The sequence below is a fragment of the Phyllobates terribilis genome, unplaced genomic scaffold, assembly GCF_046119375.1.
Source record: "Phyllobates terribilis strain yellow unplaced genomic scaffold, ASM4611937v1 Scaffold_414__1_contigs__length_1644244, whole genome shotgun sequence".
Taxonomy (NCBI): Eukaryota; Metazoa; Chordata; class Amphibia; order Anura; family Dendrobatidae; genus Phyllobates; species Phyllobates terribilis.
The window spans coordinates 926,048-953,202 of record NW_027363174.1 but is presented as its reverse complement, the minus strand read 5'-3'; the positions used below and the strand labels follow the sequence as shown (position 1 = coordinate 953,202).

The 27,155-nt window shown below is 45.0% G+C and overlaps 17 non-coding genes and 1 pseudogene across 17 annotated transcripts; all 18 read left to right on the top strand.

Annotated features, from left to right (window-relative positions):
- The first annotated feature begins 4,770 nt into the window (after positions 1–4,770).
- Positions 4,771–4,960, top strand: LOC141226289 (U2 spliceosomal RNA). Its single transcript, XR_012293501.1, has one exon. It is a non-coding gene; the product is annotated as a U2 spliceosomal RNA (small nuclear RNA).
- A 1,119-nt stretch (positions 4,961–6,079) lies between these two features.
- On the top strand, positions 6,080–6,270 carry LOC141226813 (U2 spliceosomal RNA). The gene has a single exon (XR_012293935.1). It is a non-coding gene; the product is annotated as a U2 spliceosomal RNA (small nuclear RNA).
- Positions 6,271–7,389: 1,119 nt separating this feature from the next.
- LOC141226812 (U2 spliceosomal RNA) lies at positions 7,390–7,580 on the top strand. Its single transcript, XR_012293934.1, has one exon. It is a non-coding gene; the product is annotated as a U2 spliceosomal RNA (small nuclear RNA).
- Positions 7,581–8,700: 1,120 nt separating this feature from the next.
- LOC141226378 (U2 spliceosomal RNA) lies at positions 8,701–8,792 on the top strand (annotated as a pseudogene).
- Positions 8,793–9,589: 797 nt separating this feature from the next.
- Positions 9,590–9,775, top strand: LOC141226310 (U2 spliceosomal RNA). The gene has a single exon (XR_012293516.1). It is a non-coding gene; the product is annotated as a U2 spliceosomal RNA (small nuclear RNA).
- A 1,119-nt stretch (positions 9,776–10,894) lies between these two features.
- Positions 10,895–11,085, top strand: LOC141226203 (U2 spliceosomal RNA). The gene has a single exon (XR_012293427.1). It is a non-coding gene; the product is annotated as a U2 spliceosomal RNA (small nuclear RNA).
- Positions 11,086–12,207: 1,122 nt separating this feature from the next.
- Positions 12,208–12,398, top strand: LOC141226811 (U2 spliceosomal RNA). The gene has a single exon (XR_012293933.1). It is a non-coding gene; the product is annotated as a U2 spliceosomal RNA (small nuclear RNA).
- Positions 12,399–13,518: 1,120 nt separating this feature from the next.
- LOC141226810 (U2 spliceosomal RNA) lies at positions 13,519–13,709 on the top strand. The gene has a single exon (XR_012293932.1). It is a non-coding gene; the product is annotated as a U2 spliceosomal RNA (small nuclear RNA).
- A 1,122-nt stretch (positions 13,710–14,831) lies between these two features.
- On the top strand, positions 14,832–15,022 carry LOC141226127 (U2 spliceosomal RNA). Its single transcript, XR_012293354.1, has one exon. It is a non-coding gene; the product is annotated as a U2 spliceosomal RNA (small nuclear RNA).
- A 1,119-nt stretch (positions 15,023–16,141) lies between these two features.
- On the top strand, positions 16,142–16,332 carry LOC141226202 (U2 spliceosomal RNA). Its single transcript, XR_012293426.1, has one exon. It is a non-coding gene; the product is annotated as a U2 spliceosomal RNA (small nuclear RNA).
- Positions 16,333–17,452: 1,120 nt separating this feature from the next.
- Positions 17,453–17,643, top strand: LOC141226807 (U2 spliceosomal RNA). The gene has a single exon (XR_012293930.1). It is a non-coding gene; the product is annotated as a U2 spliceosomal RNA (small nuclear RNA).
- Positions 17,644–18,766: 1,123 nt separating this feature from the next.
- On the top strand, positions 18,767–18,957 carry LOC141226806 (U2 spliceosomal RNA). The gene has a single exon (XR_012293929.1). It is a non-coding gene; the product is annotated as a U2 spliceosomal RNA (small nuclear RNA).
- A 1,120-nt stretch (positions 18,958–20,077) lies between these two features.
- Positions 20,078–20,268, top strand: LOC141226805 (U2 spliceosomal RNA). The gene has a single exon (XR_012293928.1). It is a non-coding gene; the product is annotated as a U2 spliceosomal RNA (small nuclear RNA).
- Positions 20,269–21,389: 1,121 nt separating this feature from the next.
- On the top strand, positions 21,390–21,580 carry LOC141226804 (U2 spliceosomal RNA). The gene has a single exon (XR_012293927.1). It is a non-coding gene; the product is annotated as a U2 spliceosomal RNA (small nuclear RNA).
- A 1,118-nt stretch (positions 21,581–22,698) lies between these two features.
- LOC141226803 (U2 spliceosomal RNA) lies at positions 22,699–22,889 on the top strand. Its single transcript, XR_012293926.1, has one exon. It is a non-coding gene; the product is annotated as a U2 spliceosomal RNA (small nuclear RNA).
- Positions 22,890–24,009: 1,120 nt separating this feature from the next.
- LOC141226802 (U2 spliceosomal RNA) lies at positions 24,010–24,200 on the top strand. Its single transcript, XR_012293925.1, has one exon. It is a non-coding gene; the product is annotated as a U2 spliceosomal RNA (small nuclear RNA).
- Positions 24,201–25,319: 1,119 nt separating this feature from the next.
- Positions 25,320–25,510, top strand: LOC141226801 (U2 spliceosomal RNA). Its single transcript, XR_012293924.1, has one exon. It is a non-coding gene; the product is annotated as a U2 spliceosomal RNA (small nuclear RNA).
- A 1,122-nt stretch (positions 25,511–26,632) lies between these two features.
- Positions 26,633–26,823, top strand: LOC141226800 (U2 spliceosomal RNA). Its single transcript, XR_012293923.1, has one exon. It is a non-coding gene; the product is annotated as a U2 spliceosomal RNA (small nuclear RNA).
- Positions 26,824–27,155: the final 332 nt, after the last annotated feature.

Genomic DNA, 27,155 nt, shown 5'->3' with positions numbered 1-27,155 from the left:
GTTGGAGTAGGATCGAGGACGGAGAAGAACTTGGACTACATCTGCCATAGGATTCTGCTTGGAGTTCTGGAGTTTCGGCGGGAAGACATATTCTGCTTCCAGGACAATGAGTACAAGGGGACTTACACCATCACCTTCAAGAGCCAGGGATGCTGTCACCAACTCGTTCAAAAGGTAAATGAGAAAAACTACTTAGATGAATTGGATGGACTAACCTTTTGTCTCTTGTATGCCTATGACGAGATCCCTATCGTGGTGCATTTCCCGAACCCCTTTGTGGAAGCTGCAGACATCTCGACCTACCTTATCCGTTATTGTGATGATCTGAGATACCTGGGCACTGTGAAGAACGCGGTAGGCTTCTGGTGCGGCAAGAGGAGGTACATGGCCCGTCTAAAGAGGGACCCAAGCGGAGTGGGAGGAATGCTACACCCTCCCTCAACATTTGTGATCGGTAAGAGCAGAGGCTACTTATTTTACCCTGGAATGCCGGTATGTTGCAGGAACTGTGGACAAATGGGTCATACCCAAACGTCCTGCACGGGCAGGAAAGTAGACCGCTGCAATAATTGCAGCTGTTACGGACATTTAATGAAGGACTGTCCCGCTGGAAGGAAATGCAATCTTTGTGGTGAAGCGGGGCACATGTTCCGAGGATGCCCCAACAGGACCAGGACCAGGACCTACGCAGAAGCTGCATCTTCTGCAGCTGAGCCGATGCGCCCGCCGGACTTCACTGGCGGGCCGGCGTCGGAGGGCGGTTCGAAGGGCGAGAAGGCTGGGATGGAGCAGAGAGCCGGAGGCCCCTCTGGGGCGGCCCCTGCATCGAAGTCCCTTAACGATGGGCGGACCTCGCATGGACCGGAGCGGAGGGGTCCTCCTTCTGGGAGGGTATCCTCCGTGTCGATGGTTCCCGATACCGATCCTGTTGGGCTGGAGGGTGGTGCCCCTGTGCGGTTGGCTACAGGGGACCACGCAGCGATGGCCTCAGGATCTTCCAGGGCGATTAGCCAGCCAGATGAGGGGGCTTTGCTTCTAGGTGGCGAACATCAGGGAATCTGTGTTAGTAATCTTATCCTGATGGACCAGTCTCTCCCCCTGGAGGAGGTGGAGGAAGAGGAGGACTGCACCAGTGACCTGGTGGAGTCTGCCCCGAAAAAGAGATGGAATGTCGAAGCCCCAGTGTCTCCTGGAATGTGGCTGGGAACCGTGACCTACGAGGGGGCAACCGCCGGCTCACAGAATATCGAGTCGTTTGGGTCCTCTAGCCCGGATGTACTGGAGCAATTTGACATACAGGGCTTTGAGTCAGGTGTCCTCATGGAAGATCCACCACCCTGACCTATGAATGCCCACATTAATACTTGTCTCACTGAATGTGAGGTCATTAAAGAGCCCAGTTCGTAGGGCTGCTCTATTTAAGTACTTAGAAACCACTGACTTTGACATATGTTTATTACAGGAATGCGGGATACAACATGCACTAAATTATAATGACATCAAGACAGATTGGAGACTGGGGCCCTCCATCTGGTCTGGCTCCAATGACAACAAGTCAGCGGGGGTGGGCTTCCTCTGTCGTGGGAGAAATATTACTATAAATACTGTCACAGAAATAGTACCAGGCAGAGTGGTTTTAGTGCATTTTAAATTTAATGGTTTTACCCTACGTGTAATGAATATTTATGCTTCCCCTGATAAGCAAGAGAGAATTAATTTATTTGGGATATTGCCATTGTACTGTACTGGGTCATCTCCCCTGATCATAGGGGGTGATTTTAATTGTCTTTGTGCTAGTGAACAACGAGCGGGGGGTGACCCTTTACGCAAATTGGATAAGTCATGTCATCTATTGAAAGATTTTATAACTGATTTTAAATTATGCGATGCGTGGAGGTCACTTCTGCCGACGGACCCTGGTTATACGTGGTCCGGAAGAGGGGTGTCTTCCAGGATCGATTTTATTTTCCTATCAGATGATTTTAACCCTGTAAAATGTGTTTTAACATCAAATATATTTTCTGACCATAAGGGCTTGGAGGTGCACCTAGAATACCGGGATGAACAGAGGGTCAACAGGGGCCTCTGGCGTCTAAGTACTTACCTGCTGGAGGACCCTTTGATTCGACAAGACTTTGGTAAAGCCTATCAAGCCTGGCGGCGACAAAAACCTTCTGATGCCCCTATGGCAACCTGGTGGGAAAATTTGAAAAAAAAAGTCAGAATGTTTTTTATAAAAGCAGGGAGACGTAAAGCTAGAGAGAAAAAAAGATGTTTTAGTGATCTTAACACCAAACTGCAAACACTTTTTAAATTCAAAGAGCTAGGGGTGGAGGTGGGAGATGATATTGCTAGCCTAAAAACTGAAATCCAGAACTGCATAGACACAAAGGGGAAAGAGATTATTTTTAACTCTAGAGTGCAGCACTTGGAGGAGGGGGAGAAGTGCTCTCGCTTCTTCTTCAAAAAAGTCATGGATAAAAGAGAAGTGATCACAAATCTAGAGGGTGAAACATCTATGCAGGGAATGTTGAATGCTACTTTGAACTTTTATAAGCATCTTTTTAGTAAAAAGTGTATAGATGAGTCCTTTTTATCTGATGCTCTTAATGATCTCGATTTTAAGTTAAATTTTACAGACCAGGAGTTTTTAGAACGCGATATTGTTTTAGAGGAATTATTTTATGTTTTTAAAAGTTTCTCTAAGGGTAAAGCACCTGGGTGTGACGGACTACCTGTAGAATTTTACCTTACTTTTTGGGACATTTTAAAAGAGGACCTTTTTATGCTTTTTAAAGAAGTTTTTATTTCTGAACAGTTGCCATTTTCGTGGAGGAGAGGAGTGGTGTCTTTGATATATAAAAAAGGTGACCGCAGTACTCTAGCGAATTGGAGACCCATAACTCTCCTAAATGTTGATTACAAGGTACTTGCTAAGGTGGTTGCTGACCGGCTCAGGAGTGTCATTGCCAAACTGATCCGGCCTGAGCAGGTATGTAGTGTAGCAGGCAGAAGTATTTCAGAGGTTTTAAACGTATTAAGGGATGTAATTTGGTATTCCAGAGACCGGGGTCAAAATGTAGCTCTTTTAGCCCTAGATTTTGAAAAAGCTTTCGATAGAGTCTCTCATAGATTTCTTTTTAGAGTTTTAAAAAGAATGGGTATCCCTAATATGCTTTTAAATTGTATTAAGATTTTATATAAAAATTGTTTTAGTCAAATTTCTCTTAATGGCTTTTTAACAGATGGAGTTCCCCTTGAGTCCGGAGTGAAGCAGGGATGCCCCTTGTCGCCCATCCTGTTCATCTGCGCCATGGAGCCCCTGCTGAGCGCAATAAGGAAAGACAAAGTGATTAGAGGGGTTCCTGTTCCTGGCGGAGGTGGCAGTGATGTGAGAGTCTTTGGCTACATGGATGACGTGACGGTTGTGTGCGTGGACCCTGCTTCCCTCCGGAGGGCGGTGTTGCGCATTGATTTTTTTTCCCAGGCATCCGGTTTTAAACTTAATTTAAATAAATCTGAATGTCTGACTTTGGGATCCTGGGACACCGCCCAACTCCCGCAGCTCACTATAAAACGAGACAATGTAAAAATTCTTGGAGTTGTTTTTAACGAGGAGAATGTGGGAACTCAAAGCTGGGAGAATGTCATAGAAAAAATGTCAAAGAAAATATCATTTTGGGGTTTGAGGTCCCTAACAATGGAGGGGAAAATTTTAATTATAAAATCAGTGTTGTTACCCCTCATACTGTATATAGCTATGGTGTACCCCCCCTCTGATGTTTTAATTAAAAAAATGACTAGGATGATCTTTATGTTTTTATGGAACTCCAAAATGGAAAAATTAAGGCGAGAAATAATGAGGAAGAATAAAATGAACGGCGGAAGGGATGTCCCCGATTTACATATTTATTTGTATTTAAATTATTTCTGCTTTTGTTTCAAACATTTTAATGGTAATAGTGCGCTAAGTTATTTTTTAAAATATACTTGTGGGATGATTTTTAAAAGATGGTTTAAGTTGTCGTTGAATTCCCCTGTTTTACTATGCCCCCCCAAACACCAAGCAATCTTAGAAAAGACTGTTCGATTTTATAGCCTTGGTGATTTTAATATGGACATTTTTAAAGACCGCAAGAAGCTTTTATCTTTTCTGAGGAGGAATGAAGATGTGACCCCCATAGTAAATTTCTCAGAAGAGAGGTCGAAGCAAGTTTGGAAGAATGTCTTCGGGAAATTCTTAGCAAATGGACATAAGGATATCGCATGGATGGTGGTCCACCAGTGCCTCCCCACCAGAGAGTTTCAACACAGGAGAGGCCTGGTGGCCAGAGCAAAATGCCCCAGAGACTCATGTGTTTATGACGAAACCACCTTGCACCTTATGTGGAATTGCCCATTTGCACAGGAACTTTGGCACAAAGTTGGGATTCTTTTAAAATGGACTTGCGGTTTAAGAGATTTTAACCATGAATATGTTTTATATGGCCTTTTTAAATGTCCGACCCCTCAACAGTATTGTATATGTTGGTGTATGATTAACTGTTTTAAAGACGCCCTTTGGAAGGCACGCAATATTTTACTTTTTAAACGTGATGCTATTTCTGTGAAGGATTGTCTTAAAATTGCTTTTAGCCAGATGTATATTTATTACTTGAGGGATGTCAAATGTATTGGGAGAAGGGATGCCAATCGTATATGGGGTTTTTATGGGTGGAATTCTGTGTTTTAATAATGTACTGTTTGTGTTGTTGTTTTTGATTGTAAACCATCTTTTACGCACTTAGTAAAATATGTTGAAACCTGATCTGTTCTTATCAGTTTAATATCTGATACGTCCCCTATCTGGGGACCATATATTAAATGGATTTTTAGAACAGGGAGATGGAAAAAGAGCTTGCTCTGTCCACTCCACGCATTGACCTGGTATTGCAGTATCTCCAGGACCGGTGCACCCCTTCTTTAATGCAGTTTCTAAAATCAGAAAGAATTGAATTCAATGCTTTTTGTTCATTTTGCTTGTTTGTCGGATTTTGGGATGGACTCTTTGGCTTTGCTTTTCTTCTCCTCATTGGATTTTTCATGTTAAAAGTTGCAGAAGCCAGATGACAAGCTCATTTTGGTTCAACTTCAGCAACTGTGCATTGCATTGCCATGTAATGTAATGTAATGCAATGCTATCTATCTAGCTCTCCCTCTATACTTCCTTTTGGATAAACAGACATATTAGGCAAGCATTTTGGAGCTTTCACCTAAATAACTACAGGTGGTGAGATAAGCTGCACAATATAATTGACCTTTCAGTATATTGTTGCACACACACCATCTATTTAGCAAATGCCCTTGTTATCAACAGCAGCCTTTTAAACTCACCTGAGCTAACAGGTATGTGAGCTGGTTACTCTGCTGCGCTTAAAATTTCTTTTTTGGTTTGCTACAATGCCTTTTCTGAAACGTTGTCTCCCTCTGCTGGAACACTGACTTCTTTCATTTAATGCCTGCAGACTATAAAAGAGAAACCAACCCAAAAAGTTTGGTTGATTAGTCTGTGGCATTCTTTTAAACTGTTGCTTATGGCGGTCTCTGTGAGCTTCTCAGTGACATTCAGCCATCCAGGTATCCCGCCTGCAGTAGACGGAATGTGGCAATGGAACGCTGGCTGCGTGTGTCATAATAGGCTCTGAGCCTTTATATACCTGCGCACAGCAGCAGCCACCTTCAGTCTGCTGCTGGACAGCCAGCAGCAGCAGCAGCAGGAGAGGTAATTAATCAGCAACCCTCCTGCTAAGGGTAGACAGCTGCTCGTTCCACCCCCCCCCGCCTTAATTGGATCTCCTCCCTTCCAACGGTGTTGAGGCGGGTGGGAACAGCCGGGGGTTGAGGGTACTGTGCTAAAAGAGGTGGAGTTATGCAGATCTAAAACGCGTGGATTGCAGCAGAAGCAAGCCGAAAAGTGCAGGCATGTGAGGGATCTAGAGGTTGACAGCATGTCTTCTTAACGGGAGTCCAGGTGGCCATCTCCACAAATGGACTTTTCAGAATCCTTGGGTGGCACCGTAGTCGGAAACCAATTCTGGTTATCGCTTCTCGGCCTTTTGGCTAAGATCAAGTGTAGTATCTGTTCTTATCAGTTTAATATCTGATACGTCCCCTATCTGGGGACCATATATTAAATGGATTTTTAGAACAGGGAGATGGAAAAAGAGCTTGCTCTGTCCACTCCACGCATTGACCTGGTATTGCAGTATCTCCAGGACCGGTGCACCCCTTCTTTAATGCAGTTTCTAAAATCAGAAAGAATTGAATTCAATGCTTTTTGTTCATTTTGCTTGTTTGTCGGATTTTGGGATGGACTCTTTGGCTTTGCTTTTCTTCTCCTCATTGGATTTTTCATGTTAAAAGTTGCAGAAGCCAGATGACAAGCTCATTTTGGTTCAACTTCAGCAACTGTGCATTGCATTGCCATGTAATGTAATGTAATGCAATGCTATCTATCTAGCTCTCCCTCTATACTTCCTTTTGGATAAACAGACATATTAGGCAAGCATTTTGGAGCTTTCACCTAAATAACTACAGGTGGTGAGATAAGCTGCACAATATAATTGACCTTTCAGTATATTGTTGCACACACACCATCTATTTAGCAAATGCCCTTGTTATCAACAGCAGCCTTTTAAACTCACCTGAGCTAACAGGTATGTGAGCTGGTTACTCTGCTGCGCTTAAAATTTCTTTTTTGGTTTGCTACAATGCCTTTTCTGAAACGTTGTCTCCCTCTGCTGGAACACTGACTTCTTTCATTTAATGCCTGCAGACTATAAAAGAGAAACCAACCCAAAAAGTTTGGTTGATTAGTCTGTGGCATTCTTTTAAACTGTTGCTTATGGCGGTCTCTGTGAGCTTCTCAGTGACATTCAGCCATCCAGGTATCCCGCCTGCAGTAGACGGAATGTGGCAATGGAACGCTGGCTGCGTGTGTCATAATAGGCTCTGAGCCTTTATATACCTGCGCACAGCAGCAGCCACCTTCAGTCTGCTGCTGGACAGCCAGCAGCAGCAGCAGCAGGAGAGGTAATTAATCAGCAACCCTCCTGCTAAGGGTAGACAGCTGCTCGTTCCACCCCCCCCCGCCTTAATTGGATCTCCTCCCTTCCAACGGTGTTGAGGCGGGTGGGAACAGCCGGGGGTTGAGGGTACTGTGCTAAAAGAGGTGGAGTTATGCAGATCTAAAACGCGTGGATTGCAGCAGAAGCAAGCCGAAAAGTGCAGGCATGTGAGGGATCTAGAGGTTGACAGCATGTCTTCTTAACGGGAGTCCAGGTGGCCATCTCCACAAATGGACTTTTCAGAATCCTTGGGTGGCACCGTAGTCGGAAACCAATTCTGGTTATCGCTTCTCGGCCTTTTGGCTAAGATCAAGTGTAGTATCTGTTCTTATCAGTTTAATATCTGATACGTCCCCTATCTGGGGACCATATATTAAATGGATTTTTAGAACAGGGAGATGGAAAAAGAGCTTGCTCTGTCCACTCCACGCATTGACCTGGTATTGCAGTATCTCCAGGACCGGTGCACCCCTTCTTTAATGCAGTTTCTAAAATCAGAAAGAATTGAATTCAATGCTTTTTGTTCATTTTGCTTGTTTGTCGGATTTTGGGATGGACTCTTTGGCTTTGCTTTTCTTCTCCTCATTGGATTTTTCATGTTAAAAGTTGCAGAAGCCAGATGACAAGCTCATTTTGGTTCAACTTCAGCAACTGTGCATTGCATTGCCATGTAATGTAATGTAATGCAATGCTATCTATCTAGCTCTCCCTCTATACTTCCTTTTGGATAAACAGACATATTAGGCAAGCATTTTGGAGCTTTCACCTAAATAACTACAGGTGGTGAGATAAGCTGCACAATATAATTGACCTTTCAGTATATTGTTGCACACACACCATCTATTTAGCAAATGCCCTTGTTATCAACAGCAGCCTTTTAAACTCACCTGAGCTAACAGGTATGTGAGCTGGTTACTCTGCTGCGCTTAAAATTTCTTTTTTGGTTTGCTACAATGCCTTTTCTGAAACGTTGTCTCCCTCTGCTGGAACACTGACTTCTTTCATTTAATGCCTGCAGACTATAAAAGAGAAACCAACCCAAAAAGTTTGGTTGATTAGTCTGTGGCATTCTTTTAAACTGTTGCTTATGGCGGTCTCTGTGAGCTTCTCAGTGACATTCAGCCATCCAGGTATCCCGCCTGCAGTAGACGGAATGTGGCAATGGAACGCTGGCTGCGTGTGTCATAATAGGCTCTGAGCCTTTATATACCTGCGCACAGCAGCAGCCACCTTCAGTCTGCTGCTGGACAGCCAGCAGCAGCAGCAGCAGGAGAGGTAATTAATCAGCAACCCTCCTGCTAAGGGTAGACAGCTGCTCGTTCCACCCCCCCCCCGCCTTAATTGGTTCTCCTCCCTTCCAACGGTGTTGAGGCGGGTGGGAACAGCCGGGGGTTGAGGGTACTGTGCTAAAAGAGGTGGAGTTATGCAGATCTAAAACGCGTGGATTGCAGCAGCAGCAAGCCGAAAAGTGCAGGCATGTGAGGGGTCTAGAGGTTGACAGCATGTCTTCTTAACGGGAGTCCAGGTGGCCATCTCCACAAATGGACTTTTCAGAATGCTTGGGTGGCACCGTAGTCGGAAACCAATTCTGGTTATCGCTTCTCGGCCTTTTGGCTAAGATCAAGTGTAGTATCTTTCGAAAAGGTGGTTTTGGATGTTGGCCGCCCTAGTAGATTGATACATTATGCACACTGGGGTTTAGGTGCTTGTTAGTACGCCAGGTGGCTAATATAGTCATCTGGTGGAAAGCATGGCCCCCCAGGATCGACGCCATTGGGCCGGGGAAGATCGAAAGCCCGAAGTGTGAAGTGCCCCAGGAGTGGTGACCCTGGGGTGCCTTAACTCACTGGGATTGGGAACCCCACTTGAGTTTATGGCACATTTGCACTAGCACTTCAATATTTCTTTCTTCACACACACCCTTATTCCGGGCCTTCTGGCCTTAGGATGGGGAATTTTTCAATTCCCGGTCGAAGGTCCGGGCAGTATTATACTGTGAAACCTTCACTATTTATTTAATTTTTTTTGTCACTGTGTGTCCACTTTTTCACGTGTGTCCACGTCCTTACTAGGATTTTGTCGGGATGCGGTTCCCTTACGGGTTCCTCTCTTGGCAGGTCTAGGGGGGGAGTGTGTGGCCATCAGGTTCCGCTCCCCCCTGAACCCCCCTGGCTCTCCTCTTTCGGGAGGAGAGCGTTGTTGGCTCCCCTCTTCCGGGAGGGGAGCACAGTCTTTGGCTCCCAGTGCCTTGCTCGGGTGAGAACTCGGGCAGTTATTGGGGGTAAGATTGGGTCGCCTCTGGCTCCGGCTGGAGGTGGCTATTTGTCCCTGTTCCTCGCTGTGGCCTTCTGGCTCGGAGGGACGGGGAATGGTTTGGGGGACCCTTCTCCTTTTGGAGAGGGTTTCAAGAAGACCAGCATCCTAGTGCACTTTTTTTGTGGCACTTGTCACTTTTTTAAGCGCACTCGGGTTTTGTACACGAATTCGGGCTTTCGAAAAAAAAAAAAAAAAAAAAATCTGTTCTTATCAGTTTAATATCTGATACGTCCCCTATCTGGGGACCATATATTAAATGGATTTTTAGAACAGGGAGATGGAAAAAGAGCTTGCTCTGTCCACTCCACGCATTGACCTGGTATTGCAGTATCTCCAGGACCGGTGCACCCCTTCTTTAATGCAGTTTCTAAAATCAGAAAGAATTGAATTCAATGCTTTTTGTTCATTTTGCTTGTTTGTCGGATTTTGGGATGGACTCTTTGGCTTTGCTTTTCTTCTCCTCATTGGATTTTTCATGTTAAAAGTTGCAGAAGCCAGATGACAAGCTCATTTTGGTTCAACTTCAGCAACTGTGCATTGCATTGCCATGTAATGTAATGTAATGCAATGCTATCTATCTAGCTCTCCCTCTATACTTCCTTTTGGATAAACAGACATATTAGGCAAGCATTTTGGAGCTTTCACCTAAATAACTACAGGTGGTGAGATAAGCTGCACAATATAATTGACCTTTCAGTATATTGTTGCACACACACCATCTATTTAGCAAATGCCCTTGTTATCAACAGCAGCCTTTTAAACTCACCTGAGCTAACAGGTATGTGAGCTGGTTACTCTGCTGCGCTTAAAATTTCTTTTTTGGTTTGCTACAATGCCTTTTCTGAAACGTTGTCTCCCTCTGCTGGAACACTGACTTCTTTCATTTAATGCCTGCAGACTATAAAAGAGAAACCAACCCAAAAAGTTTGGTTGATTAGTCTGTGGCATTCTTTTAAACTGTTGCTTATGGCGGTCTCTGTGAGCTTCTCAGTGACATTCAGCCATCCAGGTATCCCGCCTGCAGTAGACGGAATGTGGCAATGGAACGCTGGCTGCGCGTGTCATAATAGGCTCTGAGCCTTTATATACCTGCGCACAGCAGCAGCCACCTTCAGTCTGCTGCTGGACAGCCAGCAGCAGCAGCAGCAGGAGAGGTAATTAATCAGCAACCCTCCTGCTAAGGGTAGACTGCTGCTCGTTCCACCCCCCCCCGCCTTAATTGGTTCTCCTCCCTTCCAACGGTGTTGAGGCGGGTGGGAACAGCCGGGGGTTGAGGGTACTGTGCTAAAAGAGGTGGAGTTATGCAGATCTAAAACGCGTGGATTGCAGCAGCAGCAAGCCGAAAAGTGCAGGCATGTGAGGGATCTAGAGGTTGACAGCATGTCTTCTTAACGGGAGTCCAGGTGGCCATCTCCACAAATGGACTTTTCAGAATCCTTGGGTGGCACCGTAGTCGGAAACCAATTCTGGTTATCGCTTCTCGGCCTTTTGGCTAAGATCAAGTGTAGTATCTGTTCTTATCAGTTTAATATATGATACGTCCCCTATCTGGGGACCATATATTAAATGGATTTTTAGAACAGGGAGATGGAAAAAGAGCTTGCTCTGTCCACTCCACGCATTGACCTGGTATTGCAGTATCTCCAGGACCGGTGCACCCCTTCTTTAATGCAGTTTCTAAAATCAGAAAGAATTGAATTCAATGCTTTTTGTTCATTTTGCTTGTTTGTCGGATTTTGGGATGGACTCTTTGGCTTTGCTTTTCTTCTCCTCATTGGATTTTTCATGTTAAAAGTTGCAGAAGCCAGATGACAAGCTCATTTTGGTTCAACTTCAGCAACTGTGCATTGCATTGCCATGTAATGTAATGTAATGCAATGCTATCTATCTAGCTCTCCCTCTATACTTCCTTTTGGATAAACATACATATTAGGCAAGCATTTTGGAGCTTTCACCTAAATAACTACAGGTGGTGAGATAAGCTGCACAATATAATTGACCTTTCAGTATATTGTTGCACACACACCATCTATTTAGCAAATGCCCTTGTTATCAACAGCAGCCTTTTAAACTCACCTGAGCTAACAGGTATGTGAGCTGGTTACTCTGCTGCGCTTAAAATTTCTTTTTTGGTTTGCTACAATGCCTTTTCTGAAACGTTGTCTCCCTCTGCTGGAACACTGACTTCTTTCATTTAATGCCTGCAGACTATAAAAGAGAAACCAACCCAAAAAGTTTGGTTGATTAGTCTGTGGCATTCTTTTAAACTGTTGCTTATGGCGGTCTCTGTGAGCTTCTCAGTGACATTCAGCCATCCAGGTATCCCGCCTGCAGTAGACGGAATGTGGCAATGGAACGCTGGCTGCGCGTGTCATAATAGGCTCTGAGCCTTTATATACCTGCGCACAGCAGCAGCCACCTTCAGTCTGCTGCTGGACAGCCAGCAGCAGCAGCAGCAGGAGAGGTAATTAATCAGCAACCCTCCTGCTAAGGGTAGACAGCTGCTCGTTCCACCCCCCCCCCCCGCCTTAATTGGTTCTCCTCCCTTCCAACGGTGTTGAGGCGGGTGGGAACAGCCGGGGGTTGAGGGTACTGTGCTAAAAGAGGTGGAGTTATGCAGATCTAAAACGCGTGGATTGCAGCAGCAGCAAGCCGAAAAGTGCAGGCATGTGAGGGATCTAGAGGTTGACAGCATGTCTTCTTAACGGGAGTCCAGGTGGCCATCTCCACAAATGGACTTTTCAGAATCCTTGGGTGGCACCGTAGTCGGAAACCAATTCTGGTTATCGCTTCTCGGCCTTTTGGCTAAGATCAAGTGTAGTATCTGTTCTTATCAGTTTAATATCTGATACGTCCCCTATCTGGGGACCATATATTAAATGGATTTTTAGAACAGGGAGATGGAAAAAGAGCTTGCTCTGTCCACTCCACGCATTGACCTGGTATTGCAGTATCTCCAGGACCGGTGCACCCCTTCTTTAATGCAGTTTCTAAAATCAGAAAGAATTGAATTCAATGCTTTTTGTTCATTTTGCTTGTTTGTCGGATTTTGGGATGGACTCTTTGGCTTTGCTTTTCTTCTCCTCATTGGATTTTTCATGTTAAAAGTTGCAGAAGCCAGATGACAAGCTCATTTTGGTTCAACTTCAGCAACTGTGCATTGCATTGCCATGTAATGTAATGTAATGCAATGCTATCTATCTAGCTCTCCCTCTATACTTCCTTTTGGATAAACAGACATATTAGGCAAGCATTTTGGAGCTTTCACCTAAATAACTACAGGTGGTGAGATAAGCTGCACAATATAATTGACCTTTCAGTATATTGTTGCACACACACCATCTATTTAGCAAATGCCCTTGTTATCAACAGCAGCCTTTTAAACTCACCTGAGCTAACAGGTATGTGAGCTGGTTACTCTGCTGCGCTTAAAATTTCTTTTTTGGTTTGCTACAATGCCTTTTCTGAAACGTTGTCTCCCTCTGCTGGAACACTGACTTCTTTCATTTAATGCCTGCAGACTATAAAAGAGAAACCAACCCAAAAAGTTTGGTTGATTAGTCTGTGGCATTCTTTTAAACTGTTGCTTATGGCGGTCTCTGTGAGCTTCTCAGTGACATTCAGCCATCCAGGTATCCCGCCTGCAGTAGACGGAATGTGGCAATGGAACGCTGGCTGCGCGTGTCATAATAGGCTCTGAGCCTTTATATACCTACGCACAGCAGCAGCCACCTTCAGTCTGCTGCTGGACAGCCAGCAGCAGCAGCAGCAGGAGAGGTAATTAATCAGCAACCCTCCTGCTAAGGGTAGACAGCTGCTCGTTCCAACCCCCCCCCGCCTTAATTGGTTCTCCTCCCTTCCAACGGTGTTGAGGCGGGTGGGAACAGCCGGGGGTTGAGGGTACTGTGCTAAAAGTGGTGGAGTTATGCAGATCTAAAACGCGTGGATTGCAGCAGCAGCAAGCCGAAAAGTGCAGGCATGTGAGGGATCTAGAGGTTGACAGCATGTCTTCTTAACGGGAGTCCAGGTGGCCATCTCCACAAATGGACTTTTCAGAATCCTTGGGTGGCACCGTAGTCGGAAACCAATTCTGGTTATCGCTTCTCGGCCTTTTGGCTAAGATCAAGTGTAGTATCTGTTCTTATCAGTTTAATATCTGATACGTCCCCTATCTGGGGACCATATATTAAATGGATTTTTAGAACAGGGAGATGGAAAAAGAGCTTGCTCTGTCCACTCCACGCATTGACCTGGTATTGCAGTATCTCCAGGACCGGTGCACCCCTTCTTTAATGCAGTTTCTAAAATCAGAAAGAATTGAATTCAATGCTTTTTGTTCATTTTGCTTGTTTGTCGGATTTTGGGATGGACTCTTTGGCTTTGCTTTTCTTCTCCTCATTGGATTTTTCATGTTAAAAGTTGCAGAAGCCAGATGACAAGCTCATTTTGGTTCAACTTCAGCAACTGTGCATTGCATTGCCATGTAATGTAATGTAATGCAATGCTATCTATCTAGCTCTCCCTCTATACTTCCTTTTGGATAAACAGACATATTAGGCAAGCATTTTGGAGCTTTCACCTAAATAACTACAGGTGGTGAGATAAGCTGCACAATATAATTGACCTTTCAGTATATTGTTGCACACACACCATCTATTTAGCAAATGCCCTTGTTATCAACAGCAGCCTTTTAAACTCACCTGAGCTAACAGGTATGTGAGCTGGTTACTCTGCTGCGCTTAAAATTTCTTTTTTGGTTTGCTACAATGCCTTTTCTGAAACGTTGTCTCCCTCTGCTGGAACACTGACTTCTTTCATTTAATGCCTGCAGACTATAAAAGAGAAACCAACCCAAAAAGTTTGGTTGATTAGTCTGTGGCATTCTTTTAAACTGTTGCTTATGGCGGTCTCTGTGAGCTTCTCAGTGACATTCAGCCATCCAGGTATCCCGCCTGCAGTAGACGGAATGTGGCAATGGAACGCTGGCTGCGCGTGTCATAATAGGCTCTGAGCCTTTATATACCTGCGCACAGCAGCAGCCACCTTCAGTCTGCTGCTGGACAGCCAGCAGCAGCAGCAGCAGGAGAGGTAATTAATCAGCAACCCTCCTGCTAAGGGTAGACAGCTGCTCGTTCCACCCCCCCCCCCCGCCTTAATTGGTTCTCCTCCCTTCCAACGGTGTTGAGGCGGGTGGGAACAGCCGGGGGTTGAGGGTACTGTGCTAAAAGAGGTGGAGTTATGCAGATCTAAAACGCGTGGATTGCAGCAGCAGCAAGCCGAAAAGTGCAGGCATGTGAGGGATCTAGAGGTTGACAGCATGTCTTCTTAACGGGAGTCCAGGTGGCCATCTCCACAAATGGACTTTTCAGAATCCTTGGGTGGCACCGTAGTCGGAAACCAATTCTGGTTATCGCTTCTCGGCCTTTTGGCTAAGATCAAGTGTAGTATCTGTTCTTATCAGTTTAATATCTGATACGACCCCTATCTGGGGACCATATATTAAATGGATTTTTAGAACAGGGAGATGGAAAAAGAGCTTGCTCTGTCCACTCCACGCATTGACCTGGTATTGCAGTATCTCCAGGACCGGTGCACCCCTTCTTTAATGCAGTTTCTAAAATCAGAAAGAATTGAATTCAATGCTTTTTGTTCATTTTGCTTGTTTGTCGGATTTTGGGATGGACTCTTTGGCTTTGCTTTTCTTCTCCTCATTGGATTTTTCATGTTAAAAGTTGCAGAAGCCAGATGACAAGCTCATTTTGGTTCAACTTCAGCAACTGTGCATTGCATTGCCATGTAATGTAATGTAATGCAATGCTATCTATCTAGCTCTCCCTCTATACTTCCTTTTGGATAAACAGACATATTAGGCAAGCATTTTGGAGCTTTCACCTAAATAACTACAGGTGGTGAGATAAGCTGCACAATATAATTGACCTTTCAGTATATTGTTGCACACACACCATCTATTTAGCAAATGCCCTTGTTATCAACAGCAGCCTTTTAAACTCACCTGAGCTAACAGGTATGTGAGCTGGTTACTCTGCTGCGCTTAAAATTTCTTTTTTGGTTTGCTACAATGCCTTTTCTGAAACGTTGTCTCCCTCTGCTGGAACACTGACTTCTTTCATTTAATGCCTGCAGACTATAAAAGAGAAACCAACCCAAAAAGTTTGGTTGATTAGTCTGTGGCATTCTTTTAAACTGTTGCTTATGGCGGTCTCTGTGAGCTTCTCAGTGACATTCAGCCATCCAGGTATCCCGCCTGCAGTAGACGGAATGTGGCAATGGAACGCTGGCTGCGCGTGTCATAATAGGCTCTGAGCCTTTATATACCTGCGCACAGCAGCAGCCACCTTCAGTCTGCTGCTGGACAGCCAGCAGCAGCAGCAGCAGGAGAGGTAATTAATCAGCAACCCTCCTGCTAAGGGTAGACTGCTGCTCGTTCCACCCCCCCCCGCCTTAATTGGTTCTCCTCCCTTCCAACGGTGTTGAGGCGGGTGGGAACAGCCGGGGGTTGAGGGTACTGTGCTAAAAGAGGTGGAGTTATGCAGATCTAAAACGCGTGGATTGCAGCAGCAGCAAGCCGAAAAGTGCAGGCATGTGAGGGATCTAGAGGTTGACAGCATGTCTTCTTAACGGGAGTCCAGGTGGCCATCTCCACAAATGGACTTTTCAGAATCCTTGGGTGGCACCGTAGTCGGAAACCAATTCTGGTTATCGCTTCTCGGCCTTTTGGCTAAGATCAAGTGTAGTATCTGTTCTTATCAGTTTAATATATGATACGTCCCCTATCTGGGGACCATATATTAAATGGATTTTTAGAACAGGGAGATGGAAAAAGAGCTTGCTCTGTCCACTCCACGCATTGACCTGGTATTGCAGTATCTCCAGGACCGGTGCACCCCTTCTTTAATGCAGTTTCTAAAATCAGAAAGAATTGAATTCAATGCTTTTTGTTCATTTTGCTTGTTTGTCGGATTTTGGGATGGACTCTTTGGCTTTGCTTTTCTTCTCCTCATTGGATTTTTCATGTTAAAAGTTGCAGAAGCCAGATGACAAGCTCATTTTGGTTCAACTTCAGCAACTGTGCATTGCATTGCCATGTAATGTAATGTAATGCAATGCTATCTATCTAGCTCTCCCTCTATACTTCCTTTTGGATAAACATACATATTAGGCAAGCATTTTGGAGCTTTCACCTAAATAACTACAGGTGGTGAGATAAGCTGCACAATATAATTGACCTTTCAGTATATTGTTGCACACACACCATCTATTTAGCAAATGCCCTTGTTATCAACAGCAGCCTTTTAAACTCACCTGAGCTAACAGGTATGTGAGCTGGTTACTCTGCTGCGCTTAAAATTTCTTTTTTGGTTTGCTACAATGCCTTTTCTGAAACGTTGTCTCCCTCTGCTGGAACACTGACTTCTTTCATTTAATGCCTGCAGACTATAAAAGAGAAACCAACCCAAAAAGTTTGGTTGATTAGTCTGTGGCATTCTTTTAAACTGTTGCTTATGGCGGTCTCTGTGAGCTTCTCAGTGACATTCAGCCATCCAGGTATCCCGCCTGCAGTAGACGGAATGTGGCAATGGAACGCTGGCTGCGCGTGTCATAATAGGCTCTGAGCCTTTATATACCTGCGCACAGCAGCAGCCACCTTCAGTCTGCTGCTGGACAGCCAGCAGCAGCAGCAGCAGGAGAGGTAATTAATCAGCAACCCTCCTGCTAAGGGTAGACAGCTGCTCGTTCCAACCCCCCCCCGCCTTAATTGGTTCTCCTCCCTTCCAACGGTGTTGAGGCGGGTGGGAACAGCCGGGGGTTGAGGGTACTGTGCTAAAAGTGGTGGAGTTATGCAGATCTAAAACGCGTGGATTGCAGCAGCAGCAAGCCGAAAAGTGCAGGCATGTGAGGGATCTAGAGGTTGACAGCATGTCTTCTTAACGGGAGTCCAGGTGGCCATCTCCACAAATGGACTTTTCAGAATCCTTGGGTGGCACCGTAGTCGGAAACCAATTCTGGTTATCGCTTCTCGGCCTTTTGGCTAAGATCAAGTGTAGTATCTGTTCTTATCAGTTTAATATCTGATACGTCCCCTATCTGGGGACCATATATTAAATGGATTTTTAGAACAGGGAGATGGAAAAAGAGCTTGCTCTGTCCACTCCACGCATTGACCTGGTATTGCAGTATCTCCAGGACCGGTGCACCCCTTCTTTAATGCAGTTTCTAAAATCAGAAAGAATTGAATTCAATGCTTTTTGTTCATTTTGCTTGTTTGTCGGATTTTGGGATGGACTCTTTGGCTTTGCTTTTCTTCTCCTCATTGGATTTTTCATGTTAAAAGTTGCAGAAGCCAGATGACAAGCTCATTTTGGTTCAACTTCAGCAACTGTGCATTGCATTGCCATGTAATGTAATGTAATGCAATGCTATCTATCTAGCTCTCCCTCTATACTTCCTTTTGGATAAACAGACATATTAGGCAAGCATTTTGGAGCTTTCACCTAAATAACTACAGGTGGTGAGATAAGCTGCACAATATAATTGACCTTTCAGTATATTGTTGCACACACACCATCTATTTAGCAAATGCCCTTGTTATCAACAGCAGCCTTTTAAACTCACCTGAGCTAACAGGTATGTGAGCTGGTTACTCTGCTGCGCTTAAAATTTCTTTTTTGGTTTGCTACAATGCCTTTTCTGAAACGTTGTCTCCCTCTGCTGGAACACTGACTTCTTTCATTTAATGCCTGCAGACTATAAAAGAGAAACCAACCCAAAAAGTTTGGTTGATTAGTCTGTGGCATTCTTTTAAACTGTTGCTTATGGCGGTCTCTGTGAGCTTCTCAGTGACATTCAGCCATCCAGGTATCCCGCCTGCAGTAGACGGAATGTGGCAATGGAACGCTGGCTGCGCGTGTCATAATAGGCTCTGAGCCTTTATATACCTGCGCACAGCAGCAGCCACCTTCAGTCTGCTGCTGGACAGCCAGCAGCAGCAGCAGCAGGAGAGGTAATTAATCAGCAACCCTCCTGCTAAGGGTAGACAGCTGCTCGTTCCACCCCCACCCCCCCGCCTTAATTGGTTCTCCTCCCTTCCAACGGTGTTGAGGCGGGTGGGAACAGCCGGGGGTTGAGGGTACTGTGCTAAAAGAGGTGGAGTTATGCAGATCTAAAACGTGTGGATTGCAGCAGCAGCAAGCCGAAAAGTGCAGGCATGTGAGGGATCTAGAGGTTGACAGCATGTCTTCTTAACGGGAGTCCAGGTGGCCATCTCCACAAATGGACTTTTCAGAATCCTTGGGTGGCACCGTAGTCGGAAACCAATTCTGGTTATCGCTTCTCGGCCTTTTGGCTAAGATCAAGTGTAGTATCTGTTCTTATCAGTTTAATATCTGATACGTCCCCTATCTGGGGACCATATATTAAATGGATTTTTAGAACAGGGAGATGGAAAAAGAGCTTGCTCTGTCCACTCCACGCATTGACCTGGTATTGCAGTATCTCCAGGACCGGTGCACCCCTTCTTTAATGCAGTTTCTAAAATCAGAAAGAATTGAATTCAATGCTTTTTGTTCATTTTGCTTGTTTGTCGGATTTTGGGATGGACTCTTTGGCTTTGCTTTTCTTCTCCTCATTGGATTTTTCATGTTAAAAGTTGCAGAAGCCAGATGACAAGCTCATTTTGGTTCAACTTCAGCAACTGTGCATTGCATTGCCATGTAATGTAATGTAATGCAATGCTATCTATCTAGCTCTCCCTCTATACTTCCTTTTGGATAAACAGACATATTAGGCAAGCATTTTGGAGCTTTCACCTAAATAACTACAGGTGGTGAGATAAGCTGCACAATATAATTGACCTTTCAGTATATTGTTGCACACACACCATCTATTTAGCAAATGCCCTTGTTATCAACAGCAGCCTTTTAAACTCACCTGAGCTAACAGGTATGTGAGCTGGTTACTCTGCTGCGCTTAAAATTTCTTTTTTGGTTTGCTACAATGCCTTTTCTGAAACGTTGTCTCCCTCTGCTGGAACACTGACTTCTTTCATTTAATGCCTGCAGACTATAAAAGAGAAACCAACCCAAAAAGTTTGGTTGATTAGTCTGTGGCATTCTTTTAAACTGTTGCTTATGGCGGTCTCTGTGAGCTTCTCAGTGACATTCAGCCATCCAGGTATCCCGCCTGCAGTAGACGGAATGTGGCAATGGAACGCTGGCTGCGCGTGTCATAATAGGCTCTGAGCCTTTATATACCTGCGCACAGCAGCAGCCACCTTCAGTCTGCTGCTGGACAGCCAGCAGCAGCAGCAGCAGGAGAGGTAATTAATCAGCAACCCTCCTGCTAAGGGTAGACAGCTGCTCGTTCCACCCCCCCCCCGCCTTAATTGGTTCTCCTCCCTTCCAACGGTGTTGAGGCGGGTGGGAACAGCCGGGGGTTGAGGGTACTGTGCTAAAAGAGGTGGAGTTATGCAGATCTAAAACGCGTGGATTGCAGCAGCAGCAAGCCGAAAAGTGCAGGCATGTGAGGGATCTAGAGGTTGACAGCATGTCTTCTTAACGGGAGTCCAGGTGGCCATCTCCACAAATGGACTTTTCAGAATCCTTGGGTGGCACCGTAGTCGGAAACCAATTCTGGTTATCGCTTCTCGGCCTTTTGGCTAAGATCAAGTGTAGTATCTGTTCTTATCAGTTTAATATCTGATACGTCCCCTATCTGGGGACCATATATTAAATGGATTTTTAGAACAGGGAGATGGAAAAAGAGCTTGCTCTGTCCACTCCACGCATTGACCTGGTATTGCAGTATCTCCAGGACCGGTGCACCCCTTCTTTAATGCAGTTTCTAAAATCAGAAAGAATTGAATTCAATGCTTTTTGTTCATTTTGCTTGTTTGTCGGATTTTGGGATGGACTCTTTGGCTTTGCTTTTCTTCTCCTCATTGGATTTTTCATGTTAAAAGTTGCAGAAGCCAGATGACAAGCTCATTTTGGTTCAACTTCAGCAACTGTGCATTGCATTGCCATGTAATGTAATGTAATGCAATGCTATCTATCTAGCTCTCCCTCTATACTTCCTTTTGGATAAACAGACATATTAGGCAAGCATTTTGGAGCTTTCACCTAAATAACTACAGGTGGTGAGATAAGCTGCACAATATAATTGACCTTTCAGTATATTGTTGCACACACACCATCTATTTAGCAAATGCCCTTGTTATCAACAGCAGCCTTTTAAACTCACCTGAGCTAACAGGTATGTGAGCTGGTTACTCTGCTGCGCTTAAAATTTCTTTTTTGGTTTGCTACAATGCCTTTTCTGAAACGTTGTCTCCCTCTGCTGGAACACTGACTTCTTTCATTTAATGCCTGCAGACTATAAAAGAGAAACCAACCCAAAAAGTTTGGTTGATTAGTCTGTGGCATTCTTTTAAACTGTTGCTTATGGCGGTCTCTGTGAGCTTCTCAGTGACATTCAGCCATCCAGGTATCCCGCCTGCAGTAGACGGAATGTGGCAATGGAACGCTGGCTGCGCGTGTCATAATAGGCTCTGAGCCTTTATATACCTGCGCACAGCAGCAGCCACCTTCAGTCTGCTGCTGGACAGCCAGCAGCAGCAGCAGCAGGAGAGGTAATTAATCAGCAACCCTCCTGCTAAGGGTAGACAGCTGCTCGTTCCACCCCCCCCCCCGCCTTAATTGGTTCTCCTCCCTTCCAACGGTGTTGAGGCGGGTGGGAACAGCCGGGGGTTGAGGGTACTGTGCTAAAAGAGGTGGAGTTATGCAGATCTAAAACGCGTGGATTGCAGCAGCAGCAAGCCGAAAAGTCCAGGCATGTGAGGGATCTAGAGGTTGACAGCATGTCTTCTTAACGGGAGTCCAGGTGGCCATCTCCACAAATGGACTTTTCAGAATCCTTGGGTGGCACCGTAGTCGGAAACCAATTCTGGTTATCGCTTCTCGGCCTTTTGGCTAAGATCAAGTGTAGTATCTGTTCTTATCAGTTTAATATCTGATACGTCCCCTATCTGGGGACCATATATTAAATGGATTTTTAGAACAGGGAGATGGAAAAAGAGCTTGCTCTGTCCACTCCACGCATTGACCTGGTATTGCAGTATCTCCAGGACCGGTGCACCCCTTCTTTAATGCAGTTTCTAAAATCAGAAAGAATTGAATTCAATGCTTTTTGTTCATTTTGCTTGTTTGTCGGATTTTGGGATGGACTCTTTGGCTTTGCTTTTCTTCTCCTCATTGGATTTTTCATGTTAAAAGTTGCAGAAGCCAGATGACAAGCTCATTTTGGTTCAACTTCAGCAACTGTGCATTGCATTGCCATGTAATGTAATGTAATGCAATGCTATCTATCTAGCTCTCCCTCTATACTTCCTTTTGGATAAACAGACATATTAGGCAAGCATTTTGGAGCTTTCACCTAAATAACTACAGGTGGTGAGATAAGCTGCACAATATAATTGACCTTTCAGTATATTGTTGCACACACACCATCTATTTAGCAAATGCCCTTGTTATCAACAGCAGCCTTTTAAACTCACCTGAGCTAACAGGTATGTGAGCTGGTTACTCTGCTGCGCTTAAAATTTCTTTTTTGGTTTGCTACAATGCCTTTTCTGAAACGTTGTCTCCCTCTGCTGGAACACTGACTTCTTTCATTTAATGCCTGCAGACTATAAAAGAGAAACCAACCCAAAAAGTTTGGTTGATTAGTCTGTGGCATTCTTTTAAACTGTTGCTTATGGCGGTCTCTGTGAGCTTCTCAGTGACATTCAGCCATCCAGGTATCCCGCCTGCAGTAGACGGAATGTGGCAATGGAACGCTGGCTGCGCGTGTCATAATAGGCTCTGAGCCTTTATATACCTGCGCACAGCAGCAGCCACCTTCAGTCTGCTGCTGGACAGCCAGCAGCAGCAGCAGCAGGAGAGGTAATTAATCAGCAACCCTCCTGCTAAGGGTAGACAGCTGCTCGTTCCACCCCCCCCGCCTTAATTGGTTCTCCTCCCTTCCAACGGTGTTGAGGCGGGTGGGAACAGCCGGGGGTTGAGGGTACTGTGCTAAAAGAGGTGGAGTTATGCAGATCTAAAACGCGTGGATTGCAGCAGCAGCAAGCCGAAAAGTGCAGGCATGTGAGGGATCTAGAGGTTGACAGCATGTCTTCTTAACGGGAGTCCAGGTGGCCATCTCCACAAATGGACTTTTCAGAATCCTTGGGTGGCACCGTAGTCGGAAACCAATTCTGGTTATCGCTTCTCGGCCTTTTGGCTAAGATCAAGTGTAGTATCTGTTCTTATCAGTTTAATATCTGATACGTCCCCTATCTGGGGACCATATATTAAATGGATTTTTAGAACAGGGAGATGGAAAAAGAGCTTGCTCTGTCCACTCCACGCATTGACCTGGTATTGCAGTATCTCCAGGACCGGTGCACCCCTTCTTTAATGCAGTTTCTAAAATCAGAAAGAATTGAATTCAATGCTTTTTGTTCATTTTGCTTGTTTGTCGGATTTTGGGATGGACTCTTTGGCTTTGCTTTTCTTCTCCTCATTGGATTTTTCATGTTAAAAGTTGCAGAAGCCAGATGACAAGCTCATTTTGGTTCAACTTCAGCAACTGTGCATTGCATTGCCATGTAATGTAAAGTAATGCAATGCTATCTATCTAGCTCTCCCTCTATACTTCCTTTTGGATAAACAGACATATTAGGCAAGCATTTTGGAGCTTTCACCTAAATAACTACAGGTGGTGAGATAAGCTGCACAATATAATTGACCTTTCAGTATATTGTTGCACACACACCATCTATTTAGCAAATGCCCTTGTTATCAACAGCAGCCTTTTAAACTCACCTGAGCTAACAGGTATGTGAGCTGGTTACTCTGCTGCGCTTAAAATTTCTTTTTTGGTTTGCTACAATGCCTTTTCTGAAACGTTGTCTCCCTCTGCTGGAACACTGACTTCTTTCATTTAATGCCTGCAGACTATAAAAGAGAAACCAACCCAAAAAGTTTGGTTGATTAGTCTGTGGCATTCTTTTAAACTGTTGCTTATGGCGGTCTCTGTGAGCTTCTCAGTGACATTCAGCCATCCAGGTATCCCGCCTGCAGTAGACGGAATGTGGCAATGGAACGCTGGCTGCGCGTGTCATAATAGGCTCTGAGCCTTTATATACCTGCGCACAGCAGCAGCCACCTTCAGTCTGCTGCTGGACAGCCAGCAGCAGCAGCAGCAGGAGAGGTAATTAATCAGCAACCCTCCTGCTAAGGGTAGACAGCTGCTCGTTCCACCCCCCCCCCGCCTTAATTGGTTCTCCTCCCTTCCAACGGTGTTGAGGCGGGTGGGAACAGCCGGGGGTTGAGGGTACTGTGCTAAAAGAGGTGGAGTTATGCAGATCTAAAACGCGTGGATTGCAGCAGCAGCAAGCCGAAAAGTGCAGGCATGTGAGGGATCTAGAGGTTGACAGCATGTCTTCTTAACGGGAGTCCAGGTGGCCATCTCCACAAATGGACTTTTCAGAATCCTTGGGTGGCACCGTAGTCGGAAACCAATTCTGGTTATCGCTTCTCGGCCTTTTGGCTAAGATCAAGTGTAGTATCTGTTCTTATCAGTTTAATATCTGATACGTCCCCTATCTGGGGACCATATATTAAATGGATTTTTAGAACAGGGAGATGGAAAAAGAGCTTGCTCTGTCCACTCCACGCATTGACCTGGTATTGCAGTATCTCCAGGACCGGTGCACCCCTTCTTTAATGCAGTTTCTAAAATCAGAAAGAATTGAATTCAATGCTTTTTGTTCATTTTGCTTGTTTGTCGGATTTTGGGATGGACTCTTTGGCTTTGCTTTTCTTCTCCTCATTGGATTTTTCATGTTAAAAGTTGCAGAAGCCAGATGACAAGCTCATTTTGGTTCAACTTCAGCAACTGTGCATTGCATTGCCATGTAATGTAATGTAATGCAATGCTATCTATCTAGCTCTCCCTCTATACTTCCTTTTGGATAAACAGACATATTAGGCAAGCATTTTGGAGCTTTCACCTAAATAACTACAGGTGGTGAGATAAGCTGCACAATATAATTGACCTTTCAGTATATTGTTGCACACACACCATCTATTTAGCAAATGCCCTTGTTATCAACAGCAGCCTTTTAAACTCACCTGAGCTAACAGGTATGTGAGCTGGTTACTCTGCTGCGCTTAAAATTTCTTTTTTGGTTTGCTACAATGCCTTTTCTGAAACGTTGTCTCCCTCTGCTGGAACACTGACTTCTTTCATTTAATGCCTGCAGACTATAAAAGAGAAACCAACCCAAAAAGTTTGGTTGATTAGTCTGTGGCATTCTTTTAAACTGTTGCTTATGGCGGTCTCTGTGAGCTTCTCAGTGACATTCAGCCATCCAGGTATCCCGCCTGCAGTAGACGGAATGTGGCAATGGAACGCTGGCTGCGCGTGTCATAATAGGCTCTGAGCCTTTATATACCTGCGCACAGCAGCAGCCACCTTCAGTCTGCTGCTGGACAGCCAGCAGCAGCAGCAGCAGGAGAGGTAATTAATCAGCAACCCTCCTGCTAAGGGTAGACAGCTGCTCGTTCCACCCCCCCCCGCCTTAATTGGTTCTCCTCCCTTCCAACGGTGTTGAGGCGGGTGGGAACAGCCGGGGGTTGAGGGTACTGTGCTAAAAGAGGTGGAGTTATGCAGATCTAAAACGCGTGGATTGCAGCAGCAGCAAGCCGAAAAGTCCAGGCATGTGAGGGATCTAGAGGTTGACAGCATGTCTTCTTAACGGGAGTCCAGGTGGCCATCTCCACAAATGGACTTTTCAGAATCCTTGGGTGGCACCGTAGTCGGAAACCAATTCTGGTTATCGCTTCTCGGCCTTTTGGCTAAGATCAAGTGTAGTATCTGTTCTTATCAGTTTAATATCTGATACGTCCCCTATCTGGGGACCATATATTAAATGGATTTTTAGAACAGGGAGATGGAAAAAGAGCTTGCTCTGTCCACTCCACGCATTGACCTGGTATTGCAGTATCTCCAGGACCGGTGCACCCCTTCTTTAATGCAGTTTCTAAAATCAGAAAGAATTGAATTCAATGCTTTTTGTTCATTTTGCTTGTTTGTCGGATTTTGGGATGGACTCTTTGGCTTTGCTTTTCTTCTCCTCATTGGATTTTTCATGTTAAAAGTTGCAGAAGCCAGATGACAAGCTCATTTTGGTTCAACTTCAGCAACTGTGCATTGCATTGCCATGTAATGTAATGTAATGCAATGCTATCTATCTAGCTCTCCCTCTATACTTCCTTTTGGATAAACAGACATATTAGGCAAGCATTTTGGAGCTTTCACCTAAATAACTACAGGTGGTGAGATAAGCTGCACAATATAATTGACCTTTCAGTATATTGTTGCACACACACCATCTATTTAGCAAATGCCCTTGTTATCAACAGCAGCCTTTTAAACTCACCTGAGCTAACAGGTATGTGAGCTGGTTACTCTGCTGCGCTTAAAATTTCTTTTTTGGTTTGCTACAATGCCTTTTCTGAAACGTTGTCTCCCTCTGCTGGAACACTGACTTCTTTCATTTAATGCCTGCAGACTATAAAAGAGAAACCAACCCAAAAAGTTTGGTTGATTAGTCTGTGGCATTCTTTTAAACTGTTGCTTATGGCGGTCTCTGTGAGCTTCTCAGTGACATTCAGCCATCCAGGTATCCCGCCTGCAGTAGACGGAATGTGGCAATGGAACGCTGGCTGCGCGTGTCATAATAGGCTCTGAGCCTTTATATACCTGCGCACAGCAGCAGCCACCTTCAGTCTGCTGCTGGACAGCCAGCAGCAGCAGCAGCAGCAGGAGAGGTAATTAATCAGCAACCCTCCTGCTAAGGGTAGACAGCTGCTCGTTCCACCCCCCCCCGCCTTAATTGGTTCTCCTCCCTTCCAACGGTGTTGAGGCGGGTGGGAACAGCCGGGGGTTGAGGGTACTGTGCTAAAAGAGGTGGAGTTATGCAGATCTAAAACGCGTGGATTGCAGCAGCAGCAAGCCGAAAAGTGCAGGCATGTGAGGGATCTAGAGGTTGACAGCATGTATTCTTAACGGGAGTCCAGGTGGCCATCTCCACAAATGGACTTTTCAGAATCCTTGGGTGGCACCGTAGTCGGAAACCAATTCTGGTTATCGCTTCTCGGCCTTTTGGCTAAGATCAAGTGTAGTATCTGTTCTTATCAGTTTAATATCTGATACGTCCCCTATCTGGGGACCATATATTAAATGGATTTTTAGAACAGGGAGATGGAAAAAGAGCTTGCTCTGTCCACTCCACGCATTGACCTGGTATTGCAGTATCTCCAGGACCGGTGCACCCCTTCTTTAATGCAGTTTCTAAAATCAGAAAGAATTGAATTCAATGCTTTTTGTTCATTTTGCTTGTTTGTCGGATTTTGGGATGGACTCTTTGGCTTTGCTTTTCTTCTCCTCATTGGATTTTTCATGTTAAAAGTTGCAGAAGCCAGATGACAAGCTCATTTTGGTTCAACTTCAGCAACTGTGCATTGCATTGCCATGTAATGTAATGTAATGCAATGCTATCTATCTAGCTCTCCCTCTATACTTCCTTTTGGATAAACAGACATATTAGGCAAGCATTTTGGAGCTTTCACCTAAATAACTACAGGTGGTGAGATAAGCTGCACAATATAA